The sequence below is a fragment of the Phacochoerus africanus genome, chromosome 6 (genome assembly GCF_016906955.1).
Source record: "Phacochoerus africanus isolate WHEZ1 chromosome 6, ROS_Pafr_v1, whole genome shotgun sequence".
Classification (NCBI taxonomy): Eukaryota; Metazoa; Chordata; class Mammalia; order Artiodactyla; family Suidae; genus Phacochoerus; species Phacochoerus africanus.
Window position 1 is genome coordinate 122,035,829 of NC_062549.1, and position 13,018 is coordinate 122,048,846.

General features: G+C 40.8%; 1 long non-coding RNA gene across 1 annotated transcript in view; it reads right to left on the reverse strand.

Annotated features, from left to right (window-relative positions):
• The window catches only part of LOC125130064 (uncharacterized), a 45,638-nt gene extending 39,202 nt beyond the window's left edge, over positions 1–6,436 (reverse strand). The window contains exon 1 of the long non-coding RNA XR_007135635.1: positions 6,300–6,436. This is a non-coding gene — a long non-coding RNA (uncharacterized LOC125130064). The remainder of the gene's footprint in view (positions 1–6,299) is intronic.
• Positions 6,437–13,018: the final 6,582 nt, after the last annotated feature.

Sequence of the window (13,018 nt, forward strand, 5' to 3'; positions counted from 1 at the left end):
AATTCACAATACTAGAGAACCAGCATTACTACCTAAAGTTAATGAAATTCAAAAATAAATATCATTTCATAATGCAAAACAAAAACAAAACAACAAAACCACAGGAGCAGCTACTCCCCCCAGCCTTAATAAGAAAATGTTACTGCAAATAAGAACACGTTAGCTGTTACAAAAGCCTTCATTATGAAGTGTCAGTTCTGGATTCTGCCACTTAAACAGAACAAAACAACAATTTTTAAATTATTCTCTTTACTGCCACTGGGTGAGTTATGAACCAAAGAAATTAACAAAGGCAAATAAAAAAATGAAAGCAGGAGTTCCTGTTGCGGCTCAGTAGAATCCAACTAGTATGCACAAGGATGTGGGTTTGATCCTTGGTCTCACTCAGTGTATCCAGCACTGCTGTGAGCTGTGGTGTAGGTCACAGTGGTGGCTGGGATCCCACGTTGTGGTGGTGGTGTGGGCCAGCAGCTGCAGCAGTGACAATGCCGGATCCCTAACCCTCTGAGCCACCAGGGAGCTCCCTCAGTCTTTAGTTTATTTATTTATTTATTTATTTTTTGTCTTTTTTTTTTTTTTTTGCTATTTCTTGGGCCGCTCCCGCGGCATATGGAGGTTCCCAGGCTAGGGGTCAAATTGGAGCTGTAGCCACTGGCCTACGCCAGAGCCACAGCAACGCGGGATCCGAGCCGCGTCTGCAACCTACACCACAGCTCACGGCAACGCCGGATCCTTAACCCACTGAGCAAGGGCAGGGATCGAACCCGCAACCTCGTGGTTCCCAGTCAGATTTGTTAACCACTGCGCCATGACGGGAACTCCAAGTCTTTAGTTTAAATTCTGTCTGCCACGCCTCAGCCCAGAAAGAAAGAACACAAAACAAAACAAAAGGCAGGGTCCCTTCATCCTTCAATTGCTGCAACATAATCAAGTCCACAGAAACAGAGGGCTTTACCTTTTTTTTCATCTTTCCTCATTTAATTCTTTCCTACTCAAAGGCCTCAGTTGTCTTTTGAATTGACTCTTCCACACTCCACTCCTTAATGAAGGGGTGGAACATCCTGTTTCTCACAGCATTCTTGGTTATTAATTTTAGAAGTTCAACCAAAAGGAGACCATGCCAAGAAAAAAAAAATGCTGTAACTCACTGAAATAAATGTAATATTCTAGGACCTAAGAGACAGTGACTGGCAGACCTTGTATTGATGCATCTCTTGAGAGAGGGGTTTGAGGGGTTGTGAACGAAGAAGAAACACAGTCTAACTCTTTAAAATTATAAAGTGTATGATCTGGGTGAACACAGATTTGTTCAACATGAAGTAGAAGTTTTTAAAACTTGGGTAATAAACTTTGATGCAATAAAAGAAGAATTACTGTGGTCCTATTCTACAAAGCATACAGAGTGACTGCTACAGATCCTATATTGTTCCAGATACTGGAGACATATTTTAAAGATTTTGTTCTCACCCGTAGAAAGGTTATGACCTAAGAGAAGACATACATACAGAATTGGATAATTTTATTCAAAGTGATAAATGCTACGTTAGGATCTTGCCCAAGGTATAATGGATACACTGAAGTGAATGAGAGGAGGGCCAGGGAGACACATCCAGTGAGTCATGCATAAGCTGAGCCCAGAAGAATGAGTAGGAATGAACCAGTAGGAAATGGAATGAAAGGTGAGAAAAGCATTTCCATGCAGAAATGTCAGGAGCAAAGGCAGGGAGGCATGAAACAGCTTGGTGTGAGCAGCCAAGAACAAGCAGTTTGCTGTTGCTGGAGCATAAAATGCGAAGAGGAGAGGAGGCCTGAGCAGTAGGTAGAAATGGTTTGAGTTGTATCTTACAGTATAAGAGATAATAAAAAGGTTTTAGGAAAAGGAGTGACATGCAGTTTTACTTTTCACCTAGATCTCTTTGGGAGTCATGACAGAAGGAAGATTGAGTATGACTGATTAGACTATATTAACTCTTCATTCAATCCCTGTAACGAGATTACATACTCACATCTGAATTGCAGCGCCTCCTACTACAGTTCATAGAGTCCACGGAGATCAGGCTTGTGTTTAGCCAATGGGACATGGGCAAGAATTACAGTACACCAGTTCCCATCTGAGGCTTTATGAAGCTTTGCAAGTTTTCTCCTCTGTCTTCTTGAAAAGAATAGGTACCAGTGAGCCATTCTTTTTTCAGTCTGAGTTCCAGACTGATGAACATGATCCAAGCCAGAAACCAATCCAAGCTCTGCTAAACTGCCGCAGATCTATATATAAGTTAATATGCATGAAATACATGTTTGTTACTTAAATAACACTATATCACTGAGACTTAGAGGTTATTTTTTATGCAGCATTAGCACAAATGAAATCAGATTAATACAGGGAGAAAAACAAAACATAGGAAGACCAGTCAGGAGACCGTGGATACAGACTAGGAGGACAACCACTTAGAATTTAGCAGTAATAGGAGGTCCCACAGTGGTTCAGCAGTCAATGAACCCGACTAGCATCCATGAGGATGCAGGTTCGATCCCTGGCCTCGCTCAGTGGGTTAAGGATCTGGCAATTGCCATGAGCTGTGGTGTAGGTCAAAGATGCAGCTTGGATCTGGCATTGCTGTGGCTGTGGCGCAGGCTGGTTGCTACAGCTCCGATTCCACCCCTAGCCTGGGAACCTCCATAGGCTGCGGGTGTGGCCCTAAAAAAAGACAAAAAATATAAATTAAAAATAGAATTTAGCAGTAATAGTAGAAATGAGGAGAAAGAGGATGGAGGTGGAGATAAGAAATACATTGGAATATGAGCCTGAGTTTGACAATTGACTGGTAGGGCACTGATAAGAAAGAGTAACTTACAGATGGCCCCTAAGTTTTTGAAATGGATAATCAGTTGAATTTTGGAGCTATTCATCCAAAAGTGAAATAGGAAACGAGTTTATTCATTCTTTCTAACATATTTATTGGGAAACAATTTCTTTCCAACCTCAGGCTAGGCACTAAGTATATGATCAGTAGGTTTAAAAGTTTGCTGGCCTTACAGTCTTTACATTCTTATTGGGGAGATGATCACATAGTAAATAAGTGAGAAAGTATGATGTTTTTAAGTACTGTGAAAGAAATAAAACAGGGGACGTAGGAGTTCCCGTCGTGGCTCAGTGGTAACGAATCCGACTAGGAACCATGAGGTTGCGGGTTCGATCCCTGGCCTTGCTCAGTAGGTTAAGGATCCAGCGTTGCCATGAGCTGTGGTGTAGGTGGCAGATGCGGCTCGGATCCCATGTTGCTGTGGCTGTGGCGTGGGCTGGCGGCTACAGCTCCGATTGGACCCCTAGCCTGGGAACCTCCATATGCCGCAGGAGCAGCCCTAGAAATGGCAAAAAGACACACACAAAAAACAAAAACAGGGGATGTAATTTTTAAACAGTAGCTTAATGAGTAGAGGGGGGCTCCTCACAGGGCGGTCAGTCAAGAACTCTTTTAAGAAGTGTCCTCTGAGCTGAGGCTTGATGGATGAGCATGAACTGCTTCAGGCAGATGTACTGTTTTCTAGGACGAAGGAATAGTGGCGACAAAAAGGCCTCAAGGCAGGACAGGGCTTGGTGTTCCTTTTTTTTTTTTTTTTTTTTTTGCTATTTCTTGGGCTGCTCCCGCAGCATATGGAGGTTCCCAGGCTAGGGGTCTAATAGGAGCCGTAGCCACCGGCCTACGCCAGAGCCACAGCAACTCGGGATCCGAGCCGCGTCTGCAACCTACACCACAGCTCACGGCAACGCCGGATCGTTAACCCACTGAGCAAGGGCAGGGATCGAACCCGCAACCTCATGGTTCCCAGTTGGATTCGTTAACCACTGTGCCACGACGGGAACTCCCTTGGTGTTCATTTTTGAGGTTCATTCCTGAACAGGGAGTGGGACGAAACATGTCTTTGGTTGCAGAATCCTTTACTCTGTGTTCTCCATAAGATGTCCAGGAAAAGATATCCAGCTAAAAAAAAAAAAAAAAAAAAACCAGGCAGGAGTCCCTGAAGATAGGCACAGGAAGGCAAGAGATTATTAAAAACCTTGAGTCATCACATTGTAGGTGATATTTTTAAAGGTAAGAGTGACTGAGACTGTCCAGGATAATTTAAAAGAGTAAAAAGTAAAGTTTTCCTAAGAATAAATCCTAAGGGTCACAGATATTTTTAGGATTTTTACAGGGAGACACATCCAAAAGAGAGGCTGAGCAGGAAATCCACGGACTAAGAAGAGGTCAGGTAACAGAAAATCAACTACATTTGTCAGTTTTTGTTGTTGTTATTTTCCTGTATAACAATCACACAATCTTACAATGAAACAAGTTGATTTTTATGTTCTTAGGTCTGCAGGTTGGCTGTACCTCCATCCATCTAGGCCGTGCAAACTGCACCAGGCTGGACCCCAGGCCACTTGATGGATTCAGATCTACTCCACATGTTCTGATTCTAGAGCTCAGGATGAAAGTTTAGCAGCTGCCTCTAGTAAGCTTTTCTAGAGGAAAATCACAGTAACTCAAGGATGTGAGAAGAAACACACATTCCCTCCAAAGACTTTGACTTAGAAATGGCACATTTTCACTCTGCCACTGTTGCACTGGCCAAAGCAAGTCACACAGTCCCTCCCAACATCAGCACGGCGGGAAGCATATTTTGTCCATTCTAGAGGGCAGTTCTGTGAGGTCACGTGATACAGGGCTCAGACAGGTGCTTCTAATTCTAGGGGAAAGGATAGAAGTGGGAGCAATGATCTTTCTAATCTGCCATGTCAAGGAGATAGACAGGTTGTTTGTTTTTGCTTTTTAGAGCCACATCTGTGGCACATGGAAGTCCCTGGGCTAGGGGTCGAATCAACCTACACCACAGCTCATGGCAACGCCGGACCCCTGACCCACTGAGCGAGGCCAGGGATCGAACCCACATCTTCATGGATACTAGTCAGATTCGTTTCCACTGTGCCACAATGGGAACTCCCGATCAACAGTTTTAAGAACAGAGAGATCAATGGGGCAATTATTACAAAGATGTCTAATAACACAAGAACTGAACAGACTCCACCACGCTGGTCTAACAGGATCACTGCTGCTGATGCTAATGGGAGCACATGTTTGGGAGTGGCAAGGACAGAAGCTAAGGAATAAAGAGTAACAAGAAATTCAGAGAATGGTAATAAGCTGCTCTTTTAAACCTGGATACTAAAAGAAGAGAAATCAAAATGAAATGATTTTGTTTGCTGGTTTGTAGGTATAATTGTTTTTTAGAATGTGAGAAGTGGAAGCCTGCTTTTCTATCACATTATCATCAGTAACTTTTATTGAGGGCTTACTATGCAGCATGTACAGTTTTAAGAACTTTGTATGTACTATTTTATTTAGCCCTACAGTAAAGCAGTGGAGCTATTATTAACTTACCCATTTCATAGATGAGATGTATGCAACACAGAGATTACATATATTGCCCAAGATCAGGAAGCTGATAAATGACTATCAAGCCTTGGTACTCGACAAGTGCTCAGAGGCCATCAGCCTTGGTGTTATTTGGAAATGTATATGAAATTCAGAATTCAAGCCCACTGAAACCTATAAAAGCAGAATTTGTTTACACCAAGATACCTTGGTAATTTTTACTCATTAAAATTTAAGAAACACTCTTTAATATAACTTTATTTACTTTTATTTATCTAAAATCTATTACCTAATTTTATGATAAGAGCACCTGGTTTTTCTAGAAACTTCTGACTTTAATTCTTCCTATTCTTCAAAGCAATGCATCTACAATACATTTAAGAACTCATCGAGTAGGGGAGAGCCTTATTATTCACGGATTCCATTTTCGTGAATTTATCGACTTACTACAATTTACACGTAACCTCCAAATCAATACTTGCTTCATGTGCGTGGTCATCTGTGAATGAGCACAAGGTTATAAAAGATTTGAGCTGTTGACACACATTCCCAGCAAAGTCCAGCTAAACAATACTCTGCCTTCTTGTTTCAGTTTTCAAAATGTACGTTAAATGTTCAAGTGTCCTCTTTCTAGTTGCCTCAGAGCCATGTTTTTCATATTTTGTGTTTTTCGTTAGCAATTTTGGCATTTAAAAGGGTGTAAAGTGCAGTACTGAAGTATTGCCTGGTGTTCCTAAGGGAAGACCGTCTCCATGTACCTTTATAGAGAACATGCATATTAGACAGGGCTTCATTCAAGCATGAGCTACAGCGTTGTTGGCATGAGTTCAATGTTAGTGAGTCAACAACACAGTAACATCCAGAAAAAGGAGGAAGTTTGTCTACCTGTATGTAAGGCAAAATTGCTCCATAAAGTGCTAAGGTAACAGGTATCATGCAGGATGAAGCCATGGAAAAGTGGTATAAGGGAGGAAAACTTGCCTTCCCAAAAACGTCTCTTTGGCATGCAGATTATTTTGTGCTGAAAACAATCACAGTCCAAAGACTAAAGAAAAGACTTTGACCTTCCCCCAACTGCCTAATAAATAAATTTAGATAGAGGGCCTGTTACTGGGATAGAGCTATCCTCAGAGATACCTGCAAAGAATACGGATGGGCTTGAGGTGGTAGGAAAAACTCAGCAGAGCCTAGAAATCAGTCCACTCTTTGCCTCGCTGTCTCTGCTTGGCCCAGCAAACACAAGTTTATCAAACACTTGCTTTGTTCTCTTCACGTGAATTGCCTTCCTCTCCTTTGACCTCCCAAATCCCTACCCCAACATCCTCTTTTGTCCTTAGCTGGAGATTGTATGTAAAGTAAGGGGGTTGGCAATTCAGCGAGTTGCTCAGGTTTTCTGGGCCTCTCTCATGTGCACATGTTATTAAAATTTGATTTTCTCCTGTTAATCTGTCTCGGTTCACTTTAATTCTTAGATCAGTCAGAAGAACCTAGAAGGGTCGCGGAAAAGGTCTTCCTCCCTTCCTGCTAAACACGTGGATTCCTACATGAAACTAAATTTTTTAAAAAGTAGTGAGCAGCATTATCATGAGACTGAAAGACAGAAAATGTATGGCCACATTACTCAGAGTGAGTAAAATATTAAACCCTTCATTTAAAAAAAAATACGAGTAAGGGGTATCTTTAACCGCTTCTATGTCAATTGTGTTATGACATCTTTTCACTACTGCCATTTCCAGGGAGCGAATGTAAGGAAATGAGTTGACTGCGGATCCCAGAATCTTTGTGTCCAAAGCTAACTTTGCCATTAAGAATTAGGCAGGAAGGACTAGGGCCACCTGGCACAGAACTCTGTTGACTGAGGAGAAACACACAACCTAAAAATGGCGAGTGATGTTTTATTCAGGGACCTTACTGAGACAGCCTCAGGTGTGGGGGACAGCCTCTCAGGCGGCGCTGAGGAACTGCTCCAAAGACACAGGGAGGAGCCAGAATATATATGGGTTCTTTATGAAAAACAAAAAACAAAAGATAGAAACACCCCTCAAAATCATGTAGTCACACATCAAAAGATTACTGCTAATCGCAAAAAACATACATCTCAAATTGACAAATTTATTGCTTTTCTATCTATATACAGGAAGATGCAAGAGTCTGGGATCACAGAAATCATTCCTTAGGTAGGCATCTTAACTAGGTAAGGTCAGTATCCTGTTTTTCCCCATCCTGAATTCTCCTGAGGGTGCAGACACTTTACAGGGTGGCTGCAGCAGCTGATGACTGATGGCTTGGTGGCAAGGAACATTCGCTGTTTACTGGAATGTCAGGCAACATTTTTTGGTCCACAATCAACAGCATGTAAGGGTTGAATGGGGCTTTGGCCTGAACAATGGACTTTGGCCTGTGAGAGCAGCAGCAATGTAGCAAGGCTGAGTAACCCACAAGATGGTCTGTAGGCACATTCCTCCACCTCTCAGGGGTCGACAGAAAGCAGCATGGAGCACCAGCCCGACTCCCTGAACAACAAAGGGCTACTTTTGCAAGGTGGTTTGAGACAAGTTGCTAGAAAGTAGTGTAGACCACTAACCAAGTAGTATTGATTCAGTGATGCGTGTTAATGTCGTTCTATGTGTTGGTCCTATTCCTGCATTTCCAGTTACTCCCCAGGTACTGCAAAAGCAACTCCATTGGAAAACTCCATTAGGACACAAGGCTGTCTCCACTTGGTTTTAATACGTAAACGTGGCACAATTTAAATATTTTGTCTGCACAGATACTTTTTTCTCTTTATTACAAATAAATTAGCACACAAAATTATCTGAACAGTAAGGCACAAATAAGTGAGCATTACTGTTTGCTGGTTGAAGAGATAAGCAGTTAAACATCTAGAGGTGAAGTGGAGGACAATTAACATCCCAGCCCACTCAATTATCATACAATGCCCACTTCTCAGGGAATTAGAGCTATTACAATCTGCTACTATGAATAAATGAGTATTTTAGCTCTCAGAGGGTAATGCAATAGTCTTGAAAATAATCTTTTTATGAGATTGTGGCTTTATCAGTTATAGTTTAGAGTCAGGATAAACACTGATTATGTATCGCATTATAATGACTGCTGGAGGGTGCTTGCATTTGGGTTTTCAATGTTATTAATTTTGCAATTTTACTCTTCTTGTCTAATAGGCTTTGTGAAATCAGTCTTGGCAAAGAGACTCCAGCTCACTTTTAATACTATCTTCCTTAGTGAATTTCAGCAGAAAAAAAAAAATTAAGTTGTAGAAAAGAATGTTTTCTAGAGGACTTGTGGCACAGTGTTTTTCAATGTAAATGGGTGGCTGGGACAGCATGGTCTTGCTGACACTTAACCATGCTGGAAACACTTAAGAACAGCTTAGGCACAGCTTCAAAGTGAAAGAAAAACAAAAGAGAACACTGTGTCTGTGTGTGTGCTCTCTCTCTCTCATGCAATGTAGAGAAGCATTTTGCTTGTTTGCAGTGTTCAACGAAAATCTTTTTCCTGGGACATTTTGACCCAGTTCTTTGACTCTTTATCAACTGAGTTGCTGTTATCCTGGGCAGCTGCCAAGGTTCAGAGGTTTTTGTTTTTTTTGTTTTTCTCCTCATTTGACCAGCGGACAAAAGCAAAACTAAAGACATGATAGCTTTAGAGAAGACAACTACAAAAGAAAGCCTTAGAGGGCCTCCCCGTAGTGGACCATATATGAAATTAAATGGGCCAGCCATTGCATCAGCTGTGAACAAATTGTACCAACTGGGAATGAAAATAAAACACTCAACTGCCAACTGTTAGAATCTGTAAATAATAAAACTAATTCCCGTGGGCTCCAAAAATACATGCTAAGGGTGTTTATCAGGACCCCATCATCCTAGTCACAGGTAAAGTGGCTTATTTGTTTCTCAAAAAACAAGTAGAGCTGGAAAGACTGGATACAAAAAAAAAAAAAAAAAGTCCATGTGGTTTAAAAAAAACTCCAGGGATTAAGGAAACGGTATCCAAAGATTACCAACTGAGGATCATGAAAGGGTAGTGAATTTCAATCTAACTTTTCAGCACATACGTATCCGAGCCTAAAATCCCCTACGGTTGAAAACTGGCAATGAACCCTAGAAACTACACAGACAAAGCTCAGGTGAATTTGGTTTGCAGCTGGCACGTGTTCACCTACCTTCCAGTTGCCTCCCGTTTAATATCGTATGTTGGAAACAGGTGGCCAGAGTATTCCGAGGTGGTCTTGACTCTCTCCAGTATCCGCAGCAATGGAAAACCGGACTTTGAATATCTAACAGCAGAAAGGAACTAAGTCCCAAGAAGAAATCAGACGCTATACATGCAATCTGCAGCACTGCTTTAATGCATTTGTGTAATCTTAAAGCATGTGTTTCATCCAGCGAAATATAAGAAGAATCCTCAAACGCTTGAAAAGCACATATACACACATTCGTGTTTCCTTAAAGCAAACACTTTAGATCAATTAAAATAACATACATGTGTTAGGGATTAGTACTAATTACATTAATACTTATCTGTTCCTTGGGGAGCAAAAAAAAAAAACCCCAAAACAAAAGCATTTGTACGAGTTAAATGCCAACTACTTATTCATCTCTCAGCACAAAATAGGGAGACTTAGCCACTTTCTTGCTGAAGGACCTTGAGCAAACCCCTAAATGGCTGAAGTCTCATTTTCCTCATCTGTAAATACAGATGATGTCGACTTAAAAAAAAAATGCATAACCTCAAAGTTGAGAGTTAAGTTTAATTTGGGGCAAAATGAGGATTAAGCCTGGGAGACAGCATCTCAGGTAGCCCTGAGAAACCACTCTGAAGAGGTGAGGGAGGAGCTAGGATACATCGGAGTTTTCGCAACAAAGGGCAGGTGGCAGAAACAAAAAAGAGGTCTGGGCTCACTGAAACCATTCCTTTGACATGCACCTCAGCTATCTGGGCCAGTTCTGGAGTTTCCACAGCCCTCCGGGCTCACCCATGGAGGTGACTGCATCAGCCGATGACTGCGAAATGTTGCCCCAAAGAGGCAGGGGCAAAAGTGTCAGTATATGTGATACAGGTGAAGGGGGAGGTACCTGCAGCCATGCACACGTTTTACAAAAGTCTGTTGCTGGTCTTGTGAGGGTCACTACTAGTCATAAGGAGCAGACCTCACCATGAAGGAGTTTGGTGTTTTTCTAGATATGAGGAGATGCAAGAACTGGGCACGTAAAATCTTCTAAGAATATCTAACTATCTGAAGACCTGATGTTCCAGTTTTCCCAGAGCACAGAGTGCTTCTCTCCTGATCTCCAGCCTGAGCTCCTTCCGGGGATGCTGCAGGTCAACTGCTGCAGGGGGGCTCATGATTTAATCCAAGGAGAGGCTGATGGCAAGTGTCAAACTCCAGTTCACAGTGAAAACATGCACCCTGCATGCTCAGACGGTTTTGGTGGGAGAGACACTGGATGCATTTAAACTATAAAGCACAATCCAACATGCTTTCATTGTGCCTGGCACCACCCTGGCAATAGAACACAGCACTCTTCCTTAAGGACTTCTCAGATGAGTGGAAGACAGGACACACAAACTTATCAGGGTAACACAGTGTGCTAAATGAAGAAATATACTATGAGATAGACTCATAATGTTCAGTAGGCGCAGAGCCTGAGGTGAAGAGAGCATTGAAGGAAATGTTGGCGAGAATGACAACTGAGTTAGATCTTAAAGAAACTATAAAGCTTTATATACACATTAGGATGTTCTATTAAAATAAATTTTATGATTGCTAAGGAAAAATAATATATTAACATATATAGATAATACTACAATATAAAACAAAAATATAAATAATAACAAATAATAAAAATATAAATTTGTTCATATAGATTTTAATAATGTTAAGAAGATACATATTTCAATTAAGATATTAAACCCAACTACATACTGTCTAAAGGAGATGCACTTAAAATATAAAGATACAGACAGACTTGAAAAGATCAGAAAAAGATGTGCCATGCAAATAGCAATCCTAAAATAGTTGGAGTGGCTACGTTAGTATCAGACAAAACAGACTTAAAGATGAAGAATATCGTATGTTGGAGAGGAAACAATTTTATCCCACCCGTCTACATTCTTCCAGCTGGCCTATGACTTAGGTAGGCATGAGACAGATTAACAGGAGAAAGACCAATTTAATTTCTTACACACAGGAAACCATGAAAACGATGCTTGCAGAATGACCCAAAGCAGGCTTTCCCATTTTTTGACATTAAAACAACCACCACCACAAATTTGAGAGAATCTGACAGGACAAGGGAGCTTAAATTTGAGGTTTAATTAGTGAGAAATTTAAGGGAACTCTGCGCTGGGGTAGTAAAGTAGCAATGAAGTAACAAGGTTTGTGTATGTCGGCTTCTCAGCTACGAAGTCCCTTTCCCTGGAGATAAGATGTCTCTCGTTAGCGGCATGGTGCAGCGAAAGTATTCTTCTTGCAGGAGATTTATTTCTTGCTTAAGGAGACAAAGGAGGGTCAAAATGTGCTTGTGCTGGCTGCTTTTCAAGTAACTTTGATTCAAAATAATCGATATGCCACTGAGGCATATTTTAAGATAGCCTTCTCTGGCCCCAACATGGACATAGTGATAATTTCCAAATGATGAAAGGGTAAATTTATCCACAAGACATAAATCATAAATCAAAACATATAAATCAAAAATTTCCAGATTTAAGGAGAAAAAATAGACAATGCCAATATCATAAGCGAAGGAGTCTAACATTCTTCTCTTGGTTGTACAACTAAACTAAAATTTAATAAAGGCATAAATGACCTGGAAAATACTGTCAACTGCCCCGATTTATTTGATATTTGACACTGTAACCTACAACTGGAGAATGCAAACTATTTTCAGTTACACATGGTGTGTGTATTCACGTGTGTCATCATGGTGCCTTAGAGAAAAGAGGTGTAGCAGATAAATTTCACTGAGACATGAGTTACAGGGTAGTTGGCAGAGTTCAGTGTTAATGAATCAGCAATATATATTAAATGTCTTTAATGGAAACAAACATAACAAGTTTATATACATTGATTGGCAGATGAAAATGTTGTGACCAGAGGCTTGCAGGAACCTAACACTTTATTTCCCCTAGGAGCAATGGTTCCGTCTTCACTACGTCAGTGTTTGAAGTGGCTTTAAAGAACATAACTACCACCGATAATAAGAACTGATTGTATATGAAAGGACTATAAGCACAGGAGAGTGAGAGTCATCAGGGAAAAACAAATATAAACTATCATGAAAAAATTACTATAAACCAAGCCAAAATGACACAAATTAAAGACTGACAACAAAATTAATGGTGCGGTTGTAGAGTATCTAGAATTCATACATTTTATTGGCACTAGATAATGAAACACAATGTTAAGGCAGGTTGTTATAAGACTCAACCTACATCTATACAATAACTCAGAAATTCTACCTCAAGGTATTTATACTCAAGAGATACAGAACTTCTTCATGTAGTAGCATTATTCATACTAGGCAAAACCTAAAAATAGAAAATGTGTCAACAAAGCAGATAAAGAACTGTGACATAAT